Below are 23,885 nucleotides of genomic sequence, written 5' to 3' on the forward strand. Positions count from 1 at the left end.
GGCACTTCTGTGAGGGCTGCTTCGCAAAGGCCTGAGAGGATGTTCTCCTGGGCTTCCCTACCTCTTGGAGATGTGTCCGTGCCCCAGGCCTGCCCCTTTGTCTCAGAGCACCCAGTCAGGGTGCTGCTACTAGTGAAGGGGAACACCACCCTGACTTCACCACCTGCACCCCAGATCTGCTCAGTCTCCTTTTCAATCCACCTCTTCCTCTCCATTTCCACTCCGGCCGACTGGGTCCAGGCCCTCTCATCTCCCCGGATTAATGAATTACTACACCAGTCACCTGCTCAGCCCCCATCCCCCCAAGCCCCTGCACCCCACTGCAGCCAAAGTAGTCTTTTCTAAAGCCCTGATAGAACATGACAGTCCCTTGCTCAAAACTGCTCAGTGGCTCCCCACTGCCTGGAGAATAAAACCCAAATGCCATCAGTGTGGCACACAGGACTTTCAAGTCTGGCTCCTGAGGACGACTGGCCCATGCACCACAGCCCAGCTGCCCTGGACCCCTGGCAGGTCCCTGTGAGCCATGTTCTCTCCCACCTCCACATTACAGGTTCCCTTTGGAAAGCCTGGCCCTCTTCTCCCCTTTCTCTCTGTATTCATTTTTCTGAATGCCAGTTCCATATATACACGATGCCATTTGTGTACAGGCACCTGTTCTCATGTGTGAATAGACAGAATGAGGTCTAAAAGAATGCTCTGTCGATAATGATGGTGGTAGGATTTGAGAAGGGGTGATTGGAATTTACCTTTTTCTATGTTATACTGTTTGAATATTCTAACATCATTCACCATGGACCATCTTTGAAAACAAGAAAAATCTTTTTTAAAAAAGGACTCTGCAAGCCCTCAGCTCAGATGCTATCTCCTCTGGGAGCTTCGCTGGCCCCTGGGCCCTGTTCAGGCTGGTCGGGTGTCCTCCCTCACAGCACACACCACGCTGACCTGGGGAAATAAGCAAATGTTTAGAGACCAAGGCTTATTATCAGGGGGTGAGAGGGAGGGGTAAGGAGGGATCATTGCTTAGGGGGCACTGAGTTTCTGTTAATGGTGGTGGAATAACTTGGAAAAGATTATGGTGGGTCTAACCTAAGCACTTCTGAGTTATATAAAGAGCAGAATAGACACAGAGACACACACGGGGGCAGACAAATGCCGAGGAACACCAAGGTATGCCAAGGAACTCCAGGGACTACCGACAAGGAAGGCCCTCCCCTAGGGTCAGGCCCTGAATTTGAACTTCTAGCCTCCTGAACTGTAAAAAATAATTTCTGTTCTTTAAAGTCACCTATTGTGGTATTTTTGGTTACAGTTTTAGGTAACTAGGACACTGCTCAAAGCCATTGCACTGTGTGTTCAAGGGAGAGAGGCAGGCTGCACAACAGCCCGTAATGGGTACTTGACCCAGCCAGAGAGCCAGTGGAGTTTCCTGGGATAGTGACCACTCGGCTGAGAACTAAAGAATGAGAAATGGACAGAGAATGGGCTTTGCAGCTGGACACCCACAGGGTGTGCTATGGATTGAATTGTATCCCCCAAAAATGTGTGTCAACTTGACTAGGCCACGATTCCCAGTATTGTGTGATTGTCCACCATTTTGTCATCTGGTCTGATTTTCCTATATGTTCTAAATACGGACTCCATGATGTTAATGAGGCAGGATTAGAGGAAGTTATGTTAATGAGGCAGGACTCAATCTACAGGATTAGGTTTTGTTTTAATTCAATCTCTTTTGAAATATAAAAGAAAGGAGCCAGCAGATAGACATAAGGACCTCACACTACCACGAAAGCTGTGCCAGGAGCAGAGCCATCCATTGGACCTGGGGTTCTTGTGCAGAGAAGCTCCTAGACCAGGGGAAGATTGATGACAAAGACCTTCCCCCAGAGCCAACACAGAAAGCAAGCCTTCCCCCGGAGCTGGCACCCTGAATGCAGACATCTAGCCTCCTAGACTGGGAGGGAATAAATTTCTCTTTGTTGAAGTCAAAAAAAAAATAATAAGGACGGTGCTGGATGTGCGTCTATGCACCTGGGTGTTTAGTGTTTGCCGGTTCCTCCACCACCGTCCAGTGTGCATCTATATATCCTGACATTCTTTCCCTGAGTTTCCCCGTAATAGCCAGGACAACATTTCCCACACAGGGTGGATGGTCACTGCTTCAACGACCTTAAGCTGGAATTTTCCAGTCACAAGACTCATGAAAGATAAAGGCAAGGCACACGGCCAAAATTAGGCTGGGTGGTCTGTGGGAGGAGACAGAGACACACAAAGGGCCAAGATGGGTAAAACGGCCTAAGTCACGCCATGGGTCCGGCCATTTCTGGAGAAAGAGACGTTCCTCCCCAGTATGTCAGATCTAAACTCCCCCAAGTCACATATGGCAACCACATTCCAACACACCAGTGCTTTGTAGGTCCTTTATGGGACCTATGAGACATTCTCATGTATTCAACTCATTAACAGTCATCTGATTTGATTCTCAAATAGCCCTATGAGGGCATCTCCATTTTACAGAAGAAGATACAGAACCTCAGCGTCTGCAATTTGCCTGATATTACTAGGTCTGTACATGGTGGGACAGGGATTGAAATCAAGTCCAATCCAGTATTATACTCACACCAGGTGGGAACTTGTAAGGACCTGAACCAAGGTAGGAGCAGCAGGAATGGACAAAAAACCAAAGCCAAACCTGTTGCTGTCTAGTTGGTTCCCACTGATAGCAACCCGACAGGACAGAGTAGAACTGCCCCATAGGGTTTCCAAGGCTGTAAATCTTTCCGGAAGCAGAGTGCCACAACTTTATCCTGTGGAGTGGCTGATGGGTTCAGACTCCCGACCTTTCAGTTAGCGGCCAAACACTTAACCACTGCTCCACCAGGGCTACTTTTTTTTTTTTTAACCATAAAAATAGATTATCTATTCAAAAAATTAATTAAAAACAAAGACTGTATGAGGAAGGCTCCTTCCCAGGCTCTCCCCCTCTAATTAGTCTGCACCATACACTCCTCCACACACTTCCTTCTCCCCAGTTGTCTACCACCTCCTCCACGGGCCACTCAACTTTCATGTTCTCCATATCTTCTGTGTCACTACATCACACTCTTAGGCATTATGCTTCACTGGATTTTTTGGAGGTTGTAGATATCAGACTGAACTGTTAGCTTCTTCCCTTCTAGATGAAAACTTTTTACACTGAAATACTCACACTGAGCCTCAGAGAGACTAAGTAAGACAAAGTAACTTGCTATTCAGGGTCAGAGCTGGACCTTGAATCTGCTCTGAGTCCTACGTCCCTTCTTCCCACTGCTTCCATGTTGTTTCAAGTTACAGCTCCCAGCTTCTCCAGTCCCTGAAAAAGAGGAATGATGTCTCCGTTGTCTGGCTTTATACCCTAATAGAGTTCAGTGTTCAGTGACAGACAATCACAAATCCCATGTGAAAGCAAGGAAGGAGGGAAAGAGAAAGAAGGAAGGAAAGAGAGAGGGAGGGAGGCAGGTACTCACTCTTGCGGAGACCGATATGAACCATCAGCATTTGGCGTCCCCAGGTCTGAGTCGTAGGACATGGGCTCCTCAGAACGGTCTGGACTCTTGGAGACGTTTTCATGGAGAAGGAAGCTATCAGAGTTCAGGCTGCAGGTCAGCTGGGATGAACTGGCCGTGTCCAGGCTGAGGGAGGAGGCAGTGAGCTTCCTCTTCTGCTGGATCTTATGGCTTGAGTGCTGGACTTCGATGTCCTCTGTGGCCGAGGAACGGGAAACTGAATCCAGGGACTCCTTCTACTGTAGTTCCGCACCTGAGGTAGTGAGAGGGTCGAGCTCGGAGAATGGGCAAAGCCCAGAGAGGGCCAATGGGGTGAGTGTCCACTCGTTTAAGGTGGCAGATTTGTAGGAGAGTTCAAAGGACAAAGACATTAGTCCCTGCAGGAAGCTAAGGAGAAACTCGCCTTCCTCGGTATCTCCAAGCAGGGCCGTAGCCTGATAGTACTCACACAGCCGGGCCTGCTCCTGGAAGAGCAATTTCAGGTAACACTTCCTCAGTCCATCATTGAGGGTCAGTCGGAGCCATGCCCAGTAGCGGCCCACATCCGTGTTGACGAAGACCGGGTGCTCTAATTCTCAACTGATGTGTCTGGGAAGGGGGAAAACAGACTTGCTTTAAGTAACTACCACAAATCACTGAGATGTCATTTTATCCACGAGGTAGCAAGAATCAATAATGATGATTGTAAATATACATAGGCGTGACAAATTCTGGATAATAGTGTTTCAAGGGGAACTCAGAAATATCTAATCTATAACCGCCAAAGTTTCCAGGTTGCTGTCATGAATTTCTGTGTTTATTACAACTGCCCCTTGGGCCCCTGGCAGCGATCTACTCATCTAAGATGTGTTTGTTGAGCCCCCCAGGTGCAAGCTCCTTGGAGCTGTGAAGATACAGGGTAAAGACACGGTCTCTGCCTTCGGCAACTAACTGCATTTCAAGGGCACATGTGAGTCAAGCCCTATTTTTGGTATCATTTCAGGGTTAGAGTGAGTAAAATGCCATAGAAAAGGCAGCCCTGAGAGATTTCAAGAGACAAAGATGGAAGGAGAACCCTCTAGGCACAAGCGACTGACAGAAAAAAAGGCACAGAAGGGTAGGGAAGCAACAGACATATAACAGGAGTGGCGAGCACTCCGATGACAACACGTGGAGGGAATTCGGTTGCAAAGCCAGGTAGTAAAGGGACTTGAGTATCAAAGTGATGAGGCAAAGTGAGGCAATGGTTCCCATGACAGGCTGTGCATCAGAGTCACCTAGGGAACTTGATCAGGTCACAGATTCTGAGGCCCCAGCCTAGTGAATCAGAAATCCAGGGCACTGACAGCAGCACCAGGATGGCATTTGGGAGCCTATGGGCTACAGGTTTTTGTGCAGGCAGGTTTGACTTGGCCATAACTATGCAGATTTCAGGGTGGACTTCTCTGAATAGAAAGACAAGAACCCAAGTCCACCAAACTCAGTGTCTGAATCCCTAGGTTTGAAGTAAATATCCCTCCTGTGAGCTACCCTAGCCCTCTGTGCATGTCTCCTCTGTGGGCAGGGAGGCCACTCTGTACTGGGGGCCGACCACACTCTACTGGGCTCAATAACTGAGCCCCCAGTTGCTTAAGCTCAGTAACTTTTGGCCTGCTGACTGACCTAATGGAAGACAGAATGAGATAAGAGGGACAATTAGAAAGCCAATGGTCAGCCAGGAGCAAGATAAGAACCTGAGACAGGACAATGGTAGTAAGGCATGGAAAAGAAGATGAGAGACTGAAAAGGCACTTTGATCCTGAAGGTGGCATTTAATAGCCCTCAGAGGCACAGAGCAGCCCTGTGGCGCAGTGGGAAGCCCTGGCGGCGCAGTAGTTAACAGCTCGGCTGGTAACCAAAAGGTCAGCAGTTTGAATCCACCAGGTGCTTCTTGGAAACGCTACGGGGCAGTTCTGCTCTGTCCTACTGGGTCGCAATGATTTGAAATTGACTCAATAGCAACGGGTTTGGTTTCTGATTACAGGCACAGTGCCAGATATTTTCTGGGCAGGGCCAAAAAGACAAATGTCTCCTGGGTGAATATTCAGATATTCTACCTGGATTCTACTCCTCCAAAAATCCTACCCTTAGTTGCATGTATAACATTTAGCGCATAGATGTTCAAACATTCTAAGGCAGGGTTGGCAAACCTTTTTTTTTTTTTTATTAACTTTTATTGAGCTTCAAGTGAATGTTTACAAATCAAGTCAGACTGTCACATATAAGTTTATATACACCTTACTCCGTACTCCCACTTGCTCTCCCCCTAATGAGTCAGCCCTTCCAGTCTCTCCTTTCGTGACAATTTTGCCAGCTTCCAACTCTCTCTACCCTCCTATCTGCCCTCCAGACAGGAGATGGCAACACAGTTTCAAGTGTCCACCTGATACAAGTAGCTCACTCTTCATCAGCATCTCTCTCCTACCCACTGTCCAGTCCCTTTCATGTCTGATGAGTTGTCTTCAGGAATGGGTCCTGTCCTGGGCCAACAGAAGGTTTGGGGACCATGACCGCTGGGATTCGTCTAGTCTCAGTCAGACCATTAAGTATGGTCTTTTTATGAGAATTTGGGGTCTGCATCCCACTGATCTCCTGTTCCCTCAGGGCTTCTCTGTTATGCTCCCTGTCAGGGCAGTCATCGGTTGTGGCTGGGCACCAACTAGTTCTTCTGGTCTCAGGATAATGTAGGTCTCTGGTTCATGTGGCCCTTTCTGTCTCTTGGGCTCTTAGTTATCGTGTGACCTTTGTGTTCTTCATTCTCCTTTGCTCCAGGTGGGTTGAGACCAATTGATGCATCTTAGTTGGCCGCTTGTTAGCATTTAAGACCCCAGACGCCACATTTCAAAGTGGGATGCAGAATGTTTTCATAATACAATCATTTTGCCAATTGCCCTAGAAGTCCCCTTAAACCATGGTCCCCAAACCCCCGCCATTGCTCCGCTGACCTTTGAAGCATTCAGTTTATCCCAGAAACTTCTTTGCTTTTGGTCCAGTCCAGTTGAGCTGACCTTGCATGTATTGAGTATTGTCCTTCCCTTCACCTAAAGCAGTTCTTATCGACTAACTAATCAGTAAAAAACCCTCTCCCTCCCTCCCTCCCTCCCCCCCTCGTAACCACAAAAGTATGTGTTCTTCTCAGTTTATACTATTTCTCAAGATCTTATAATAGTGGTCTTATACAATATTTGTCCTTTTGCCTCTAATTTCGCTCAGCATAATGCCTTCCAGGTTCCTCCATGTTATGAAATGTTTCACAGATTTGTCACTGTTCTTTATCGATGCGTAGTATTCCATTGTGTGAATATACCACAATTTATTTACCCATTCATCCGTTGATGGACACCTTGGTTGCTTACAGCTTTTTGCTATTGTAAACAGAGCTGCAATAAACATGGGTGTGCATATATCTGTTGGTGTGAAGGCTCTTGTTTCTCTAGGGTATATTCCGAGGAGTGGGATTTCTGGGTTGTATGGTACTTCTATTTCCAACTGTTTAAGATAATGCCAGATAGATTTCCAAAGTGGTTGTACCATTGTACATTCCCAACAGCAAAGTGGTTTTACCATTTTACATTCCCAATCTCTTTGCAGCCTCTCCAACATTTATTATTTTGTGTTTTTTGGATTAATGCCAGCCTTGTTGGTGTGAGATGGAATCTCCTCATAGTTTTAATTTGCATTTCTCTAATGGCTAATGATCGAGAGCATTTTCTCATGTATCTGTTATAGCTGCCTGAATATCTTCTTTAGTGAAGTGTGTGTTCATATCCTTTGCCCACTTCTTGATTGGGTTGTTTGTCTTTTTGTGGTTGAGTTTTGACAGAATCATGTAGATTTTTTAGAGATCAGGCGCCGGTCGGAGATGTCATAGCTGAAAATTCTTTCCCAGTCTGTAGGTGGTCTTTTTACTCTTTTGGTGAAGTCTTCAGATGAGCATAGGTGTTTGATTTTTAGGAGCTCCCAGTTATCTGGTTTCTCTTCGTCATTTTTGGTAATGTTTTGTATTCTGTTTATGCCTTGTATTAGGACTCCTAATGTTGTCCCTATTTTTTCTTCCATGATCTTTATCGTTTTAGTCTTTATGTTTGGGTCTTTGATCCACTTGGAGTTTGTTTTTGTGCATGGTGTGAGGTATGGGTCCTGTTTCATTTTTTTGCAAATGGATATCCAGTTATGCCAGCACACTTTGTTAAAAAGACTATCTTTTCCCCGATTAACTGACACTGGGCCTTTGTCAAATATCAGGTGCTCATATATGGATGGATTTATATCTGGGTTCTCAATTCTGTTCCACTGGTCTATGTGTCTGTTGTGATACCAGTACCAGGCTCTTTTGACTACTGTGGCTGTATAATAGGTTCTGAAATCAGGTGCAGTGAGGTCTCCCACTTTCTTCTTCTTTTTCAGTAATGCTTTGCTTATCCGAGGCTTCTTTCCCTTCCATATGAAGTTGGTGATTTGTTTCTCTATCACCTTAAAAAATGACATTGGAATTTGGATCGGAAGTGCATTGTATGTATAGATGGCTTTTGGTAGAATAGACATTTTTACTATGTTAAGTCTTCCTATCCATGAGCAAGGTATGTTTTTCCACTTAAGTAGGTCCTTTTGAATTTCTTGTAGTAGAGCTTTGTAGTTTTCTTTGTATAGGTCTTTTACATCTTTGGTAAGATTTATTCCTAAGTATTTTATCTTCTTTGGGGCTACTGTGAATGGTATTGATTTGGTTATTTCCTCTTCGATGTTCTTTTTGTTGATGTAGAGGAATCCAAGTGATTTTTCTATGTTTATCTTATAACCTGAGACTCTGCCAAACTCTTCTATTAGTTTCAGTAGTTTTCTGGAGGATTCCTTGGAGTTTTCTGCATATAAGATCATGTCATCTGCAAATAGAGATAATTTTACTTCCTCTTTACCAATACGGATGCCCTTTATTTCTTTGTCTAGCCGAACTGCTCTGGCTAGGACTTCTAGCACAATGTTGAATAAGAGCAGTGATAAAGGGCATCCTTGTCTGGTTCCCATTCTCAAGGGAAATGCTTTCAGGCTCTCTCCATTTAGAATGATGTTGGCTGTTGGCTTTGCATAGATGCCCTTTATTATGTTGAGGAATTTTCCTTCAATTCCTATTTTGGTGAGAGTTTTTATCATAAATTGGTGTTGGACTTTGTCAAATGCCTTTTCTGCATCAATTGATAAGATCAAGTGGTTTTTGTCTTTTGTTTATACGGTGGATTACATTAATGGTTTTTCTAATATTAAACCAGCCTTGCATACCTGGTATAAATCCCACTTGGTCATGGTGAATTATTTTTTTGATATGTTGTTGAATTCTATTGGCTAGAATTTTGTTGAGGATTTTTGCATCTATGTTCATGAGGGATATAGGTCTGTAATTTTCTTTTTTTGTGATGTCTTTACCTGGTTTTGGTATCAGGGAGATGGTGGCTTCATAGAATGAGTTGGGTAGTATTCCATCATTTTCTATGCTTTGAAATACCTTTAGTAGTAGTGGTGTTATCTCTTCTCTGAATGTTTCGCAGAACTCTGCAGGATAGCCATCCGGGCCAGGGCTTTTTTTTGTTGCGAGTTTTTTGATTACCGTTTCAATCTCTTTTTTTGTTATGGGTCTATTTAGTTGTTCTAGTTCTGATTGTGTTAGTAGTTTAGGTAGGTAGTGTTTTTCCAGGATTTCATCCATTTCTTCTAGGTTTGCAAATTTGTTAGAGTACCATTTTTTGTAATAATCTGATATGATTCTTTTAATTTTAGTTGGGTCTGTTGTGATGTGGCCCTTCTCGTTTCTTATTCGGGTTATTTGTTTCCTTTCCTGTATTTCTTTAGTCAGTCTAGCCAATGGTTTATCGATTTTGTTAATTATTTCAAAGAACCAGCTTTTGGCTTTGTTAATTCTTTCAATTGTTTTTCTGTTCTCTAATTCATTTAGTTCAGCTCTAATTTTTATTATTTGTTTTCTTCTGGTGCCTGATGGATTCTTTTGTTGTTATTTGTTCAAGTTGTAGGGACAGTTCTCTGATTTTGGTCTTTCTTCTTTTTGTATGTGTGCATTTATTGATATAAATTGGCCTCTGAGCACTGCTTTTGCTGTGTCCCAGAGGTTTTGATAGGAAGTATTTTCATTCTCGTTGCATTCTATGAATTTCCTTATTCCCTCCTTGATGTCTTCTATACCCCAGTCTTTTTTCAGGAGGGTATTGTTCAGTTTCCAAGTATTTGATTTCTTTTCCCTAGTTTTTCTGTTATTGATTTCTAGTTTTATTGCCTTGTGGTCTGAGAAGATGCTTTGTAATATTTTGATGTTTTGGATTCTGCAAAGGTTTGTTTTATGACCTAATATGTGGTCTATTCTAGAGAATGTTCCATGTGCGCTAGACAAAAAAGTATACTTTGCAGCAGTTGGGTGGAGAGTTCTGTATAAGTCAATGAGGTCAAGATCGTTGATTGTTGTAATTAGGTCTTCCGTGTCTCTATTGAGCTTCTTACTGGATGACCTGTCCTTCTCCGAAAGTGGCGTGTTGAAGTCTCCTACTATAATTGTGGAGGTGTCTATTTCACTTTTCAGTTCTGTTAAAATTTATGTATCTTGCAGCCCTGTCATTTGGTACATAAGTATTTAATATGGTTATATCTTCCTGATCAATTGTCCCTTTTATCATTATGTAGTGTCCTTCTTTATCCTTTGTGGTGGATTTAAGTTTAAAGTCTATTTTGTCAGAAATTAATATTGCTACTTCTCTTCTTTTTTGCTTATTGTTTGCTTGATATATTTTTTTCCATCCTTTGAGTTTTAGTTTGTTTGTGTCTCTAAGTCTAAGGTGTGTCTCTTGTAGGCAGCATATAGACGGATCGTGTTTCTTTATCCAGTCTGAGACTCTCTGTCTCTTTATTGGTGCATTTAGTCCATTTACACTCAGCGTAATTATAAATAAGTGTTTAGTGTTGTCATTTTGATGCCTTTTTGTGTGTGTTATTGACAATTTCATTTATCCACTTACTTTTTTGTGCTGAGACGTTTTTCTTTGTAAATTGTGAGATCCTCATTTTTATAGTATTTGAATTTGTTTGTTGAGTCGTTACATTTTTCTTGGCTTCTATTTTGAGTTATGGAGTTGTTATACCTCTTTGTGTTTACCTTAATATTTACCCCTATTTTTCTAAGTAAAAACCTAACTTGTGTTGTCCTATATCGCCTTGTATCCCTCTCCATATGGCAGTTCTATGCCACCTGTATTTAGTCCCTCTTTTTGATTATTGTGATCTTTTACATATTGACTTCAATGATTCCCTGTTTTGAGCTTTTTTTTTTTTAATTAATCTTAGTTTTTGTGATTTCCCTATTTGAGTAGGTATCAGGATGTTCTGTTCTGTGACCTTGTGTTGTACTGGTATCTGATATTATTGGTTTTGTGACCAAACAATTTCCTTTAGTATTTCTTGTAGCTTTGGTTTGGTTTTTGCAAATTCTCTAAGCTTGTGTTTCATCCCATTGCCTTCTTGCCTGCATGGTTTCTGCTGAGTAGTCTGAACTTATTCTTATTGATTTTCCCTTGGAGGAGACCTTTCTTTTTCTCCCTGGCTGCTTTTAAAATTTTCTCTTTATCTTTGGTTTTGGCAAGTTTGATGATAATATGTCTTGGTGTTTTTCTTTTTGGATCAATCTTAAATGGGGTTCGATGAGCATCTTGGATAGATATCCTTTTGTCTTTCATGATGTCAGGGAAGTTTTCTGTCAGCAGATCTTCAACTATTCTGTGTTTTCTGTCCTCCCTCCCTGTTCTGGGACTCCAATCACACACAAGTTATCCTTCTTGATAGAGTCCCACATGATTCTTAGGGTTTCTTCATTTTTTTTTTAATTCTTTTATCTGATTTTTTTCCAGCTATGTTGGTGTTAATTCCCTGGTCCTCCAGATTTCCCTGTCTGCATTCTAATTGCTCGAGTCTGCTCCTCTGACTTCCTATTGTGTTGTCTAATTCTGTAATTTTATTGTTAATCTTTTGGATTTCTGCATGCTGTCTCTCTATGGATTCTTGCAACTTATTAATTTTTCCACTATGTTCTTGAATAATCTTTTTGAGTTCTCCAACTGTTTTATCAGTGTGTTCCTTGGCTTTTTCTGCAGTTTGCCTTATTTCATTTCTGAGGTCATCCCTGATGTCTTGAAGCATTCTGTAAATTAGTTTTTTATATTCTGTATCTGATAATTCCAGGATTGTATCCTCATTTGGGAAAGATTTTGATTCTTTTGTTCGGGGGGTTGTAGAAGCTATCATGGTCTGCTTCTTTATGTGGTTTGATATCGACTGCTGTCTCCGAGCCATCACTAAGATATAGTAGTGATTTCTTCTATATTTGCTCACTGAGTCTTATATTGTTTTGTTTTTCTTCAATATACGTGGATGGGCTACTAGATTGTGCTGTCTTGTTTGTTGTAGCCCTTGACTTACTTATGACCTATTACCAGCTGATTTGGGCTATTGCCAGATATATATGCCTGAGTCTATTCACTATTCTTGAGTAGAATCTGAATTTTGGGTCAAGTGTGTGCTGCACCCTAACACCTCGAGAAGTAGTGGTGATAGTTGTGTGCACCAGATTCTATTAGCAGCTGAGGTTCACACTCCAGAGGGGGGCAGGATGCTGACAGGCTTCCCCCAAGTGTCAGTGAGGTAGGTGTGTCTCTATTCCTATAGCACCTTGGTGGGAGGTCTCTGTAGCTGTACCTTAGGCCCCCAATGCGAGTACCTCTACTGAGTGGTACGTGTCACCCTCCTTAGACCCCTAAGGCAAGAGACTAGGTGGTCTGGGGGGAGCTTCAGCTCTCAGTTCCCTGTTGTGGGTCAATTAGGGCTGTGTTGAATAAGCAGAGATATCACACCTGGGAAACTTGTTTTTCCAGTAAATCAGCTAAAAAAAAAATGCAGTCAGATCCCTATCAGAACTGCCTTTGCATTATAACAGCCACCTTGTTCCCTGCAAGGATGACAGCCCGAGATTTGGATCATATATGCTTGGCTGGAGCTGGCTCTGTGTTTATAGTCCAATTAGGGAAGGATTTTTGGTCCCTGGGTTTTTTGTGGTTGCTTCTCTCAGGCCGGAAGAATGGATTAGGAAAAAAGGGAAAAGCAAAGCCGCGGAGCCAGAGCTGTTCTCCCTCTGGCTCAGGAAATTGCAATGTTAATGAAGCCACCTGGGAAGCAGAGGGGAGGGTTCAGAAAAACAGCAGAGAGTAGCACCCTGGAATATAGCCAAAGTTGCTTATCTTGCTTGGGATGACTATTTTATCTGAGATTCCCGAGGGGCGTGTCGCCTATGTGTGCTGGCTGTGTGGAGATTGTCCCCGAGGGTCTGGCCCGCTGAAGCCGTGGTCAGATCCTCCGCTGCCAGTCCGAAGCCCAGCGTCAAGGTTCCCCTGCTGGGACGCTGCACTCCCGGCTCCAAAATCAGTCACTGCCTCCCGGGGACTTCTCGTCCCGCCAGCCGCGTCGCCGCGCCACCCTATAAACCGGCTGGGCCCCCTCCCGGGGTTAGTTCAGGGGAGTAGAGCTGCGCCCTGTGTTTGTGCCGTGACTGGATGCCGCATTCAGCTCCCCTGTGCCCAGTCCAAAGCCCAGCGCCAAGGTTCCCCGGCTGGAACCTTGCACTCCCGGCTCCAAAACCAGTCACTGCCTCCCGGGGACTTCTCCTCCCACCAGTCGCGTGGCCGTGCCACCTGCGCGGACCAGCTGGGCCCCCTCCCGGGGTCAGTTCAGGGGGCTAGGGCTGCGCCCCATGTTTGCGCCGTCACAGATGTCGTGTTCAGCTCCCCTGCGCCCAGTCCTAAGCCCGGCGCCAAGGTTACCTGACTGGGATGCTGGCTCCAGGCTCTGAAAACAGTCGCTGCTTCCCTGTAGTTGTTTGTTCTCCGTCTCTGTCACTCAGGTCAACTCTTTAAATCTGTGTTTGTTGTTCAGGGTTCGTAGATTGTCATGTATGTGATCGATTCACTTGTTTTTCCGAGTCTTTGTTGGAAGAGGGATCCGAGGTAGCATCTACCTAGTCAGCCATCTTGGCCCCGACTCTCGCAAACCTTTTTTATAAAGGGCCAGATGGTAAATATTTTAGGGTTTGTGGGCCATACAGCCTCTGTTGAACTACTCAACACTGCCACGGTCAGGGAAAAACAATCATAGACAGTATGTATAGGAATGGGTGTGGCTGTGTTCCAGTAAAACATTTTTACAAAAATAGGTGGTGGACCAGATTTGACGTATGAGCCTTAGCCTGCCAACCCTCGTCTAATGCAACGTTTCTCTAAGGTTTCAGATTGTGACAAACATGCATAATGTTTGTTTGGCACCCTCAAGTAAACAGAAGACACTGTTCCGGCTACAGGAGGCCAGCCCTGGGCTGCAAAGGAGTCCCAGACCATCCTTTGAGGGCTGGGGGGTTCAAAACCTAATGGCACAGTGGCTGGGATGCTTGGTCTAAGGAGAAACCCTTCAATGGTCTCCATCCACTATCTCTACACTAGAACACAGAGAGGCGCTTTAAGTTTTCTTCACAGCTGGAGAGGAAGAGCCACGTGTCCCACACTCAGAAACTCCTCCCCAAAGCAAAGCCTCTCTAGGCTGAGCTCACTTGTGGGAATACCGTTCAGGAGGGGCCAGAAGACAGACTGACACAGAGCCTTCTGGTGGGGGCTTTTCTTCCTCTTTCCTCCAGCCTCAGCTTGGATGTGCTTGGTGTGCAGGCCATGGAGAAACACGGCCTCCAGGGCACTGCACAAGCTATTGGCATCTCTGTCTTCACTGGTGACACTGTGTCTGAGGACACGTACTGTTTCTGCAACGCCTTCACTGATCCCACCAGCTTCTTCTTGACGACCTAGGCAGTGCCAAACGTAACACAGGCCTTTAGAGAAATATTCCAGGGGATGGGACTCTTTGCCTGTTGGCAAATACATATGCAGCCACACAGGCAACCTATCTTAAATCCATTCTTTGTAAACTCCCATTTTATCACCAATAAGATGATCAAGAAAGGGTGGGATCTCCTCAGACCCTGCTTCTGCTATAACTTTTCTCAACCTGAGGCCTCATTCTGGATACTGCCCGTTCATTTGAAAGGAAGAAAAGCTGATGAAATACAGTCTCTCCTTTCCCACCCTGACCCTCCCTGGCTCGCCTACCGGGATGGCAGCCCGGGGGTCCAGTCCATTCCCCACCACTGACAGCATTTCCACTTGTGCAGCAGCTCCCACAGAGAATCACAGACACCTGCAGGGGAAGATGAGGGCCAGATGAGCAAGCTCCCAAGTCACTCCCTTTCCCAGCCAGAGTCCCCAGCAGGCAGCCAGAGGTCAATGAATCTTACTCAAACTGCAACTGAAGGGCCTTTTCAGTACAAAAATAAAAATCAGAGAGTGAATTCTATGGAAGGAAACAAGGAAGGAAAAAAGTCAGAGGGCTCAGACCTCAGGAGGTGAAGAGCCCTGTGTGCCACACGTCGATCTGCCCCAGGGAATCGGCAGCAAGGGCTCTTTACACCAAACACTGGCAAAGTGCCAGTGTTCATGGGTTTTTTTTGGGGGGAGGGCAGAGAATGACAGGCTGATTTAGATATAAAGATGAGGGTACAAGGAGGATGCTGCAGCAGGAAGTGCTCCTTGGGACCAGGATGCTGGGGCTTAGAATTTATTCAGAGCCCTGCAGCTGCCCCGACTCCTGCCCCACGCCCGTAACTGCAGCTCAGCACTAAAAATTATAACTGAAATGGCTTCAAAAGGGGAGGACATGTCTGCTACACTTCTGCGTTTCCTTTGGGCTATGAGGGTCTGGCTTCAGCAGCACTGGGACACGTCTAAACGGGGCCAACAAGGGTTCTAATCTCAGTTTTGCCTCTAGCCAGCCGGGCATACCTGGGGAGGGTATCAGACCCCTCTGATGGAGATTAGGAAGGTGTGTAAAATGCTTAGCACAGGTCTTGATATATACCAGGTGCTCAATATAAATGGTATCTAAACAAATGTGCACAAATAGTTGATACTTGAAGTCAGTACACAGTGAAATCTCCTTTTTAATGGAAAAGTTTTTTCTCTTAAACTAATCATTAATTTTACATGGAAAGGGAAGAGGACCCAGATAAGTAAAGCACTACTGAAGAAGAATAAAGTAGGAGGACTGGCACCATCTGACCTCAGAACCTACTGCACAGCTACGGTAGTCAGAACAGCCTGGTACTGGTACAACAACAGATACATTGACCGATGGAACAGAATTGAGAACCCAGATGTAAATCCATCCACATATGGTCACCTGATCTTTGACAAGGGCCCAAAGTCCATCAAATGGGGAAAAGACGGTGTTTTTAACAAGTGGTACTGGCAAAACCGGATGTCCATCTGCAAAAAAATGAAACAGAACCCATGCCTCACACCATACTCAAAAACTAATTCCAAATGGATCAAAGAACTAAATATAAAACAAAACACCATAAAGATTAGAGAAGAAAAAATAGGATGAACACTAGAGGCCCTAATACATGGTATTAAGAAGATACAATCCATAACTAATATTACACAAACTCCAGAAGATAAGCTAGATAACTGGGATCTTCTAAAAATTAAACACGCTCATCAAAAGACTTCGTCAAAGGAGTAAAAAGAGAACCTACAGACTGGGAAAAAGAATTTGGTTATGACAAATCCAACAAAGGTCTAATCTCTAAAATCTACAGGAAAATCCAACACCTCTACAACAAAAAGACAAATAATCCAATTAAAAAATAGGCAAAGGAAATGAACAGACACTTCACCAAAAAAGACATTTAAGTGGCTAACAGACACATGAGGGAATGCTCTCGATCACTAGCCATTAGAGAAATACAAATCAAAACCATAATGAGATGCCATCTCACTCTGGTGCTGCTGGCACGAATCAAAAAAAAAAAAAAAAAACCAGAAAATAACAAATGTTGGAGAGGCTGCGGGGAGATTGGAACTCTTATGCACCACTGGTGGGAATGCAAAAATGATACAACCTTTTGGAAAACGATACGGTGCTTCCTCAGTAAACTAGAAATAGAAGTACCATATGATCCAGCAGTCCCACTCCTAGGAATATATCCTAGAGTAATAAGAGCCCCCACATGAATAGACATATGCGTACCCATGTTCGCTGCAGTATTGTTCACAATAGCAATAACATGGAAACAACCTAGATGCCCATCAACAGCTGAACGGATGTACCAACAAACTGTGGTACATACACTCAGTGGAGTATTACAAGACGGTAAAGAACAATGATGAATCCACGAAGCATCTCACAACATAGATCAATCTGGAGGGCATTATGCTGAGTAAAATAAGTCAATCACAAAAGGGCAAATACTGCATGAGACCACTTTGATAAAAACTCATGAAAAGGTTTACAGACACACAAAAAACAAACTTTGATGGTTATGAGGGGTGGAGTTGGGATGGAAAAACACTAAACAGACAATGGATAAGTGGTAACTTTGGTGAAGGGTAAGACAGTACACAATACTGGAGAAGCCAGCACAACTTGTCTAAGGCAAGGTCACGGAAGCTCCATAGACACATCCAAATGTCCTGAGGGATGGAATTATTGGGCTGAGGGCTGTGGGGACCATGGTCTCCGGACACATCTAGCTCAACTGGCAGAACATAGTTTATAAAGTTCTACATTCTACTTTGGTGAGTAGCGTCTGGGGTCTTAAAAGCTTGTAAATAGGCCATCTAAGATATTCCACTGGTCTTATCCCGTCTGGAGGAAGGCAGAATGAAGAAAACCAAAGACACAAGGGAAAGATTAGTCCAAATGACTAAATGGACCACAACTACCACAGCCTCCACCAGAATGAATCTAGCACAACTAGATGGTGACCGGCTACCACAGCTGACTGCTCTGACAAGGATCACAACAGAGCTGGAGAAGATATAGTATGAAATTTTAACTCGCAAAGAAAGACCAGAACTACTGACCTGATAGAGACTGGAGAAGTCCCGAGAGTATGGCCCCCGGACGCTGTTTTACCTCAGCAATGAAGTCACTCCTGAAGTTCATCCTTTACCCAAAGATTAGACAGGCCCATAAAACAAAATGACACTAAAAAGGCACACCAGCCCAGGGGCAAGGACTAGAAAGCATGAGAGGACATGAAAGCTAGTAATAGGGAACCCAGGGTTGAGAGGGGGAGAGTGTTGACATGTCGTGGGGTTGGTAACCAATGTCACAAAACAATATGTACACTAATTGTTTAATGAGAAGCTGGTTTGTTCTGTAAACCTTCACCTTAAGTATAATTAAAAAACAATGATTTTCTCTTTTCTGTTGTTGAAACCCTCAAGTGTCGCTTACGCAAGAGGTGGGTCAGGCCCCATTTGCAGAGCAATAGGGGGCCAGATCCCAGGTCCTGGCCAGCTCCACCAAGGATGAGCAATACCTCGGGCAGCTGGCTTCCTCCCCCAGGGTGGCTGGGGGAGCCTGAGCCTGAGGGGGCTGCTGGCTGGCCCAGCCCCACCACAGCAACTTGGACAGACCAGAAGCAGCGGCATGTTCACACCTAAACCAATCTCCACTGACCACACAAAGAGCCCTGCTGGCTCAGCCTCCCCTGGACCCACTCATTTATACTCTTTACAACATGCAACATCGCCCCTAGTACCTATCATGTCCCCTGTGTTCACTGTTGGGACTGACTTACGACCAGCCCTGGGAGGTAGAAACACCGGGTTCTGTGACTATGGCCAACCTCACACAGTGACACTCCGAGGTTCTCAAGGCCAGAATACCAGCCGAAAGGAAGTGATGGCTTCTGTTGCCCCAGGCCTAATGAGCTGGATGAGCAACTGTCCCTCACCTTCCAGGTATTTGGATGATGCCTACTACTCCAGCAGTCAGCATCAGTAATTTCATATGAATGCTAGAAACAATGTCCCTGGGAAGAGGTACAGGGGATTAGGCACTGGGGAAAACGTGGACTCCAGAGAGGTCTACCACCTGAGGCCCTGCACACACCCATTCCAGCTGTTCAGTCTGTAATTGCCTGGCTCTAAGCAAACACCTAGATTCAGCTGCCAAGGGGCAGCTGCTGAGGTTGGCAGGGGATGCAGCTGAATGGGGGCCGGGTCCAGAGAAGAATGGGCATGAAGTACGGGGGTGGGGACAGCAGAGGTGAAAGCACACAGAGGCTTGGTTATTGAGAAGACTGGATGAGGGTTAGCAGGAATTGGGGCAGTGAGAGTTGAGGGCAGTTCGGCAAAGAATTAGTGAATGGAGTGGCCCCAGGATGGTAACCAAAAACCAACCAAACCCAGTGCCGTACAGGGGATTCCAACTCATAGTGACCCTATACGACAGGGTAGAACTGCCCCACAGAGTTTCCAAGGAGTGCCTGGCGAATTCGAACTGCTGACCCTTTGGTTAGTAGCTGTAGCCCTTAACCACTACGCCACCGGGGTTCACCCAGGATGGTAGGAGGCGGAAAAATGACTGGAGTTGTAAAGTGGAGAAGTGTATGGTGAACTAAGGAGTTAGAGACCAAGTCTGTGAGGACAACAAGATACATATAAAACCCGGAAAATGACTATGATTGATTGGAGTAATCCAGAAGAAAGGGGTGAGCTCAAGAGGGCGCCTACATTGGTGGTGGGTCGTCAATGAAAGCAGACCTCAGGGAGCGGAGCAGGGGTGTGTGAGAGACTGGGATAAGAAAGTTGGACACAAAAGAGGGAGAATCCGAACAGTGAGCTGGGGGAGGTTCGCCTAGCGAATGAGGACGGCCAGAGGCCTTCAGGGCTCAGGAGGAGATGTGCTACTGGGAGGCAGAGCAATGCGGCTGAGACTGCGGTCGGCACTGCGCTAGAATGGGGCCCGGGTGAGGCTGCATTCCTGCAAGGCAGATGGTGAGGGGTCGGGGGAAGAGCTGGGGTCAGACCACGGCTGGGAGAAGATGGAGGGGCGGCGCTGCAGTGGCAGAGCAGACGGAGGCTGGGGTCGGAGTGGGGCGCACAGGGAGCCGGGGGGGGCGCGGGGCGCCGGGCGCGGGCTGGGAAAGGTAGGAGGCTCTGAAGTCAGACAGTCTCAGAGCAGCCAGCGTTTGGGATCACGGAGGGGGCGGGACGCCCTTCTCCGCTCCCGTCTCCGCCCCGCCGCCCCTAAGCTGCCCTCCTCGCCCCCTGACCCCTGACCCCCAAAGGGAGCGGGGCGGGGCGGGGGTCACTCACAGCGGCTGCGGCCCCTCAGCCTCTAACCGGAAGGGACGCTCACGGCCTCCAACCGGAAGCTGCGGCCTCCCGACCACTGGCAACAGGAAGCGGCTCCGGCGAGGACTGACGCCATCACGTTGGCTTGGTGCCCCGGCCCCGCCTCCGGCACGCAGAGCCAATCGTGGAGCCCGGCAGGGACGCGGGGCGGGGCCAGCCGCTCCCACGTGCTGACAGTTACCAACAGCCGAGTAGAAGGCCAGCGTGGCTGTTGGGGACCCGAGGGCTGGCGCCGGGCCCCTGCCTCCCACAGGGTCCGCGCAGAGCGTGGCTTCGGGGCTGCTGAGCTCGCTGGGCCTCGGCACCACCAGTGTCACCTTGGAGCCATCACTTTGCCTCCCACAGCCGCGGGCTGCCCGCCTGTGAAATGGTACCAGTAATACTTCTCCTGCGGTTGCCTCCTGGAGGGCACGAGCGCAGCCCGGCCTGCCGAGCGGGCCCAAGTGGGAACTTTCCCGGGAGGCTCGCAGGAGGACATACATGTTAGGGCTACAACTGATGCCACGGGAGCGCCCTGAGGTCCTCGGAGCGGGACACAAAGCTCGAGGGTCCGCTCATTCTCATCTAGCCATTGAGTTAGTTGTTTCCTTTGCATCGTAGAATGTGACATTTCTCTTTCAAATGGACTCAGAACAAAATACCAAAAAGTAGCAACCACAGCCAAGTGTTGGCAGTGCCCGGTGCCCAGGCCGCCTTAGCCGGGAATATCTTGGACAAATGGGGGCCTGAGAGTCTGAATAAGAGCCGGAAAAGGGGGGTGGGAGGGGATGCCTCTACATGCAAGTCCTAAGGTCATTCAGTGGTGCCTGGTGAGCAACCCAGTTGTTGGGAGCGAGCTCCACTGACCTTTCTGGTGTCCTATGCTCCCTCAGACTCTCCTGGAAGGAAAGTGACCCTGACACCTCTGAGGTCGGAGTCCCAGCCCCTGTTTCCATTGTAACGCAGCAGTTGTGTTACCGGAATAAGGTTTTTGCCTCTCACTGGCCAAGAATGAGCAGGTAAGGCACAGAATGAGCAGGTGAGGCACGTGTAGAGTTTTCCACACCAGCAAAGCTTTATTGAAGAGGCTTGCAGGTGGAGAAGAGGAGGGCCTAAAGCAACGCACACCCCCCATCTCACAAAACAAGACGGACCTGGGTTTTTAAAAATTCTTGGGGTGGGGGGAGTTTCATGTTTATTCACAGACATAGGTGGGGATATGTTAACTAAGATGCAGGGGCAGCAGCTTTCCAAGATGGTCCCTGTCCTGGAGGCCTTTGGGATTCCTAGCAGGACTTATTATGGGGTGTCAGGCTTACACAGCCTCCCAGCTCCTGCTGCAGCCCCTCACTGTCCCTGGGGGAGGTCACACAGCAGTCACAGGTGGATGTTCTTCTCAGGTCCTTAGGGCTGGTTTTCTCCAGCTGCTTCTGAAGGACAACTTTAAAGAAGCTTGCGGCTATTTCCTCATACCCCGCCCCATTGTTCTAGGGAATGGTTTTGTTTCTGTACCCTGGCCCATTTCTTGTTATTTTGTTTGTGGAGTTAAGGGGGCCCTCTGTTCTCTGTCTTAATATTCCCTAGGTTCCATGCCCAACCCCCATTACCTCCCTGATAGTATAGCCTATCTCTCTTTTACTTGCTTCTCCTCTAACCACACCAGTCTCTTTGCAATTCCTCAAACAGGCACCCTCTGATCTTAGGGCCTTTGCTCCCTGTCTTAGTTGGGGGTCTGGCCCCCGACTGTGTGGAGCGAACTGCCCCTTCAGTAATTCTCTTTCCAGGAGTGAGAACCGCCAGTCCTCTGTTTTAGGTTGGATCGGTCTGAGTGCATTCCAGAGAATTAGTGGTTGATGTTTGAGCAAGATCAGAGGTAGAGACATAGAGAAAAAGTATTCCCTTGGTGTTAAACTAATTTTAAGCAAGGTGGAAAGTAAGTTTTACTTGTGAAATTCAGTTACGTTGGCAAACAGATAGTGTTTGTGGCAATAATTGGTCCTGTGAGAGCATCGGTGACTTGGCACAATTTTGATCTCACCCCAAATCGAGCACATAATGTCCTTGATTATTCCACTCCCCTCCTGCACCCCAGATCTGCAGGACTGTGAGGAACCCCGTGGAATACTCTCGTCTACCTTTTTCAGGAATCGCTGGTCTCCTATCTTGTTTCCCCAGCCTCTCGGCAGAGTCTGCTACCTTATGGTACCATTCTCATCTTGCTCTACCCTCTTTTGGGACCACATACCCCTTTGGGTCACTGAATAAAGCAGTGGATTCTTGTGGGTGGGAGGAGGAAAAATACACAACTATTGTGCACATTTACACACATACAGACACACACACACAAAATGCATAAATGGACCATGCGCCCACCGAATAGACTCCAGATGGGGCAGCGGGGAGAAACTCACATTAGTGTGACATGGGGGGCGATTTTGTTACCGGAGAATTGCCTCGGTTCTTGTCTTCGGTGTAGGAAAGAATTCGAACACTGAGAGAAATAGTGTCAAGCAAGCAGAGGTTTATTAGCTAACAGAGGGTTAGTAACAAAAGTACACTTGACTAGAGAGTGTCAAGCGTGCTACTCAGATATAGAGAGAATCTGAGAGCCCCGATAGTCTGGGCATTTTATTAGGGTTTTATACCATTTTTTCTCTTATCTGTCCCTGTTAACATATAACAGTGAAGTCAGGGACCTTATGAAGTTAGGGACTATCTTAATGAGGAATGAAGAATGTCACCACCTCCTGTCTCTCCCTCTCCCCTACAATTTCACCACAGCCAACAGCAAGAAGTGTGATGAGCGATGATAATGGTTTGACCAGAGAGGGAAATCTACATGGTATCCTGGAGTAGCTGACTTGAACTGAGCCTTCCAGGTGAGTAGGGAAAAGGGCAGTGCAGCTGAAGGGACAGTTACTCACCACCACTGGTCTGTCAGTTTGTCTTACTGTGGTGGCTTGCAGGTAGCTATGATGCTGGAAGCTATTCCACTGGTATTTAAATGTCTGCAGGATCACCCATGGTGGACAGCTTTCAGTGGAGCTGCCAGACTAAGACAGTAGGAAGAAAGGCCTGGTGATCTACTTCCAAAACTTAGCCATGGAAAGTTTTATGGATCACAACAGGATGTTGTTGTCCTATATAGTGCTGGAAGATGAGCTCCCTACCCTGGAAGGCACTGCACAGTGGCCAGAGCAATGGACTCAGACAGGACAACTATCAGGAAGAGGGCACAGGACGGGGCAACGTTTTATGTTGTATCCAGAGTCACCAGGAGTTGCAGCTGACTCCATAGATACTAACAACAACAGAGTTATTCAAAGTGGAAGTAAGAGAATAATAGTCATCAGAATCCCCTGGGGACAGGCTCAAAATACAGATTCCTGAGCCCCAAGCTGGCCCTAGGGCGTCACTCCACAGAGGGATTCAGGAATTACTGTCCCTCACCACTGACAGATCTGAATCATAATAGCATGGAATAACCTTTGCCCTAAATAACCCTTTCTAATAGTTCCTCTGTTTTCAATCTGCAAATCAGTCTTCCAAGCCTAACCTAGGAGGTGAGGAGGGAAGGGAACAAACACTTATGGAAGATGGAAACTACTACTATTTACCAGGTTGGCACTGTGATTGAGGCTTATTTTCCTTTTCAACCACCCGTTATTATCCCCATTGTACAGGCTAAGAGAGGTTAAGTAACTTGGTAGAAACTGGATTCTCACCCAGGTCTTTCGAGTTGAACCAGCAGCATAGTTCAGTAGCTGAGCAAGGGGCTTCAGGCCCTGGGCTACATGGGTTTGAATCCCAGCTCTGCTCCATACTGTGTGCTGGGGCTTCTTTAAAACAGTGCAGGGGAGGTGTAGCCAAGATGGTGGAATAGACAGACGCTTCCGGTGAGCCCTCTTTACAAAAAGACCCCAAAAAACAAGTGAAACGAGTATATTTGTGACCAGCCAGGAGCCCTGAGCATCAAAGGCAAGCTTAGACAACACACTGAGGGGCAGTGGGAGGAAGAGGCCATTCAGAAGTGGAGAGGAGTTGCCGGACCTGA

At 46.4% G+C, this 23,885-nt stretch overlaps 1 long non-coding RNA gene across 8 annotated transcripts; it reads right to left on the reverse strand.

The window, feature by feature from the left end:
• Positions 1 to 306: 306 nt before the first annotated feature.
• LOC126063006 (uncharacterized) lies at positions 307 to 19,913 on the reverse strand. 8 transcript variants are annotated; one of them, XR_007514185.1, is made up of 6 exons: positions 19,814 to 19,913; positions 14,756 to 14,843; positions 13,427 to 14,451; positions 3,994 to 4,133; positions 3,507 to 3,798; positions 307 to 3,352 (listed from the first exon to the last, which is right to left on the reverse strand). It is a non-coding gene; the product is annotated as an uncharacterized LOC126063006 (long non-coding RNA). The 8 variants fall into 8 exon arrangements; XR_007514186.1 differs by having other exon boundaries at positions 307 to 945; positions 3,270 to 3,352; positions 3,507 to 4,133; XR_007514187.1 differs by having other exon boundaries at positions 307 to 945; positions 3,209 to 3,352; positions 3,507 to 4,133.
• Between the last annotated feature and the right edge of the window lie 3,972 nt (positions 19,914 to 23,885).

This window comes from Elephas maximus, chromosome 19, assembly GCF_024166365.1.
Source record: "Elephas maximus indicus isolate mEleMax1 chromosome 19, mEleMax1 primary haplotype, whole genome shotgun sequence".
NCBI lineage: Eukaryota > Metazoa > Chordata > Mammalia > Proboscidea > Elephantidae > Elephas > Elephas maximus.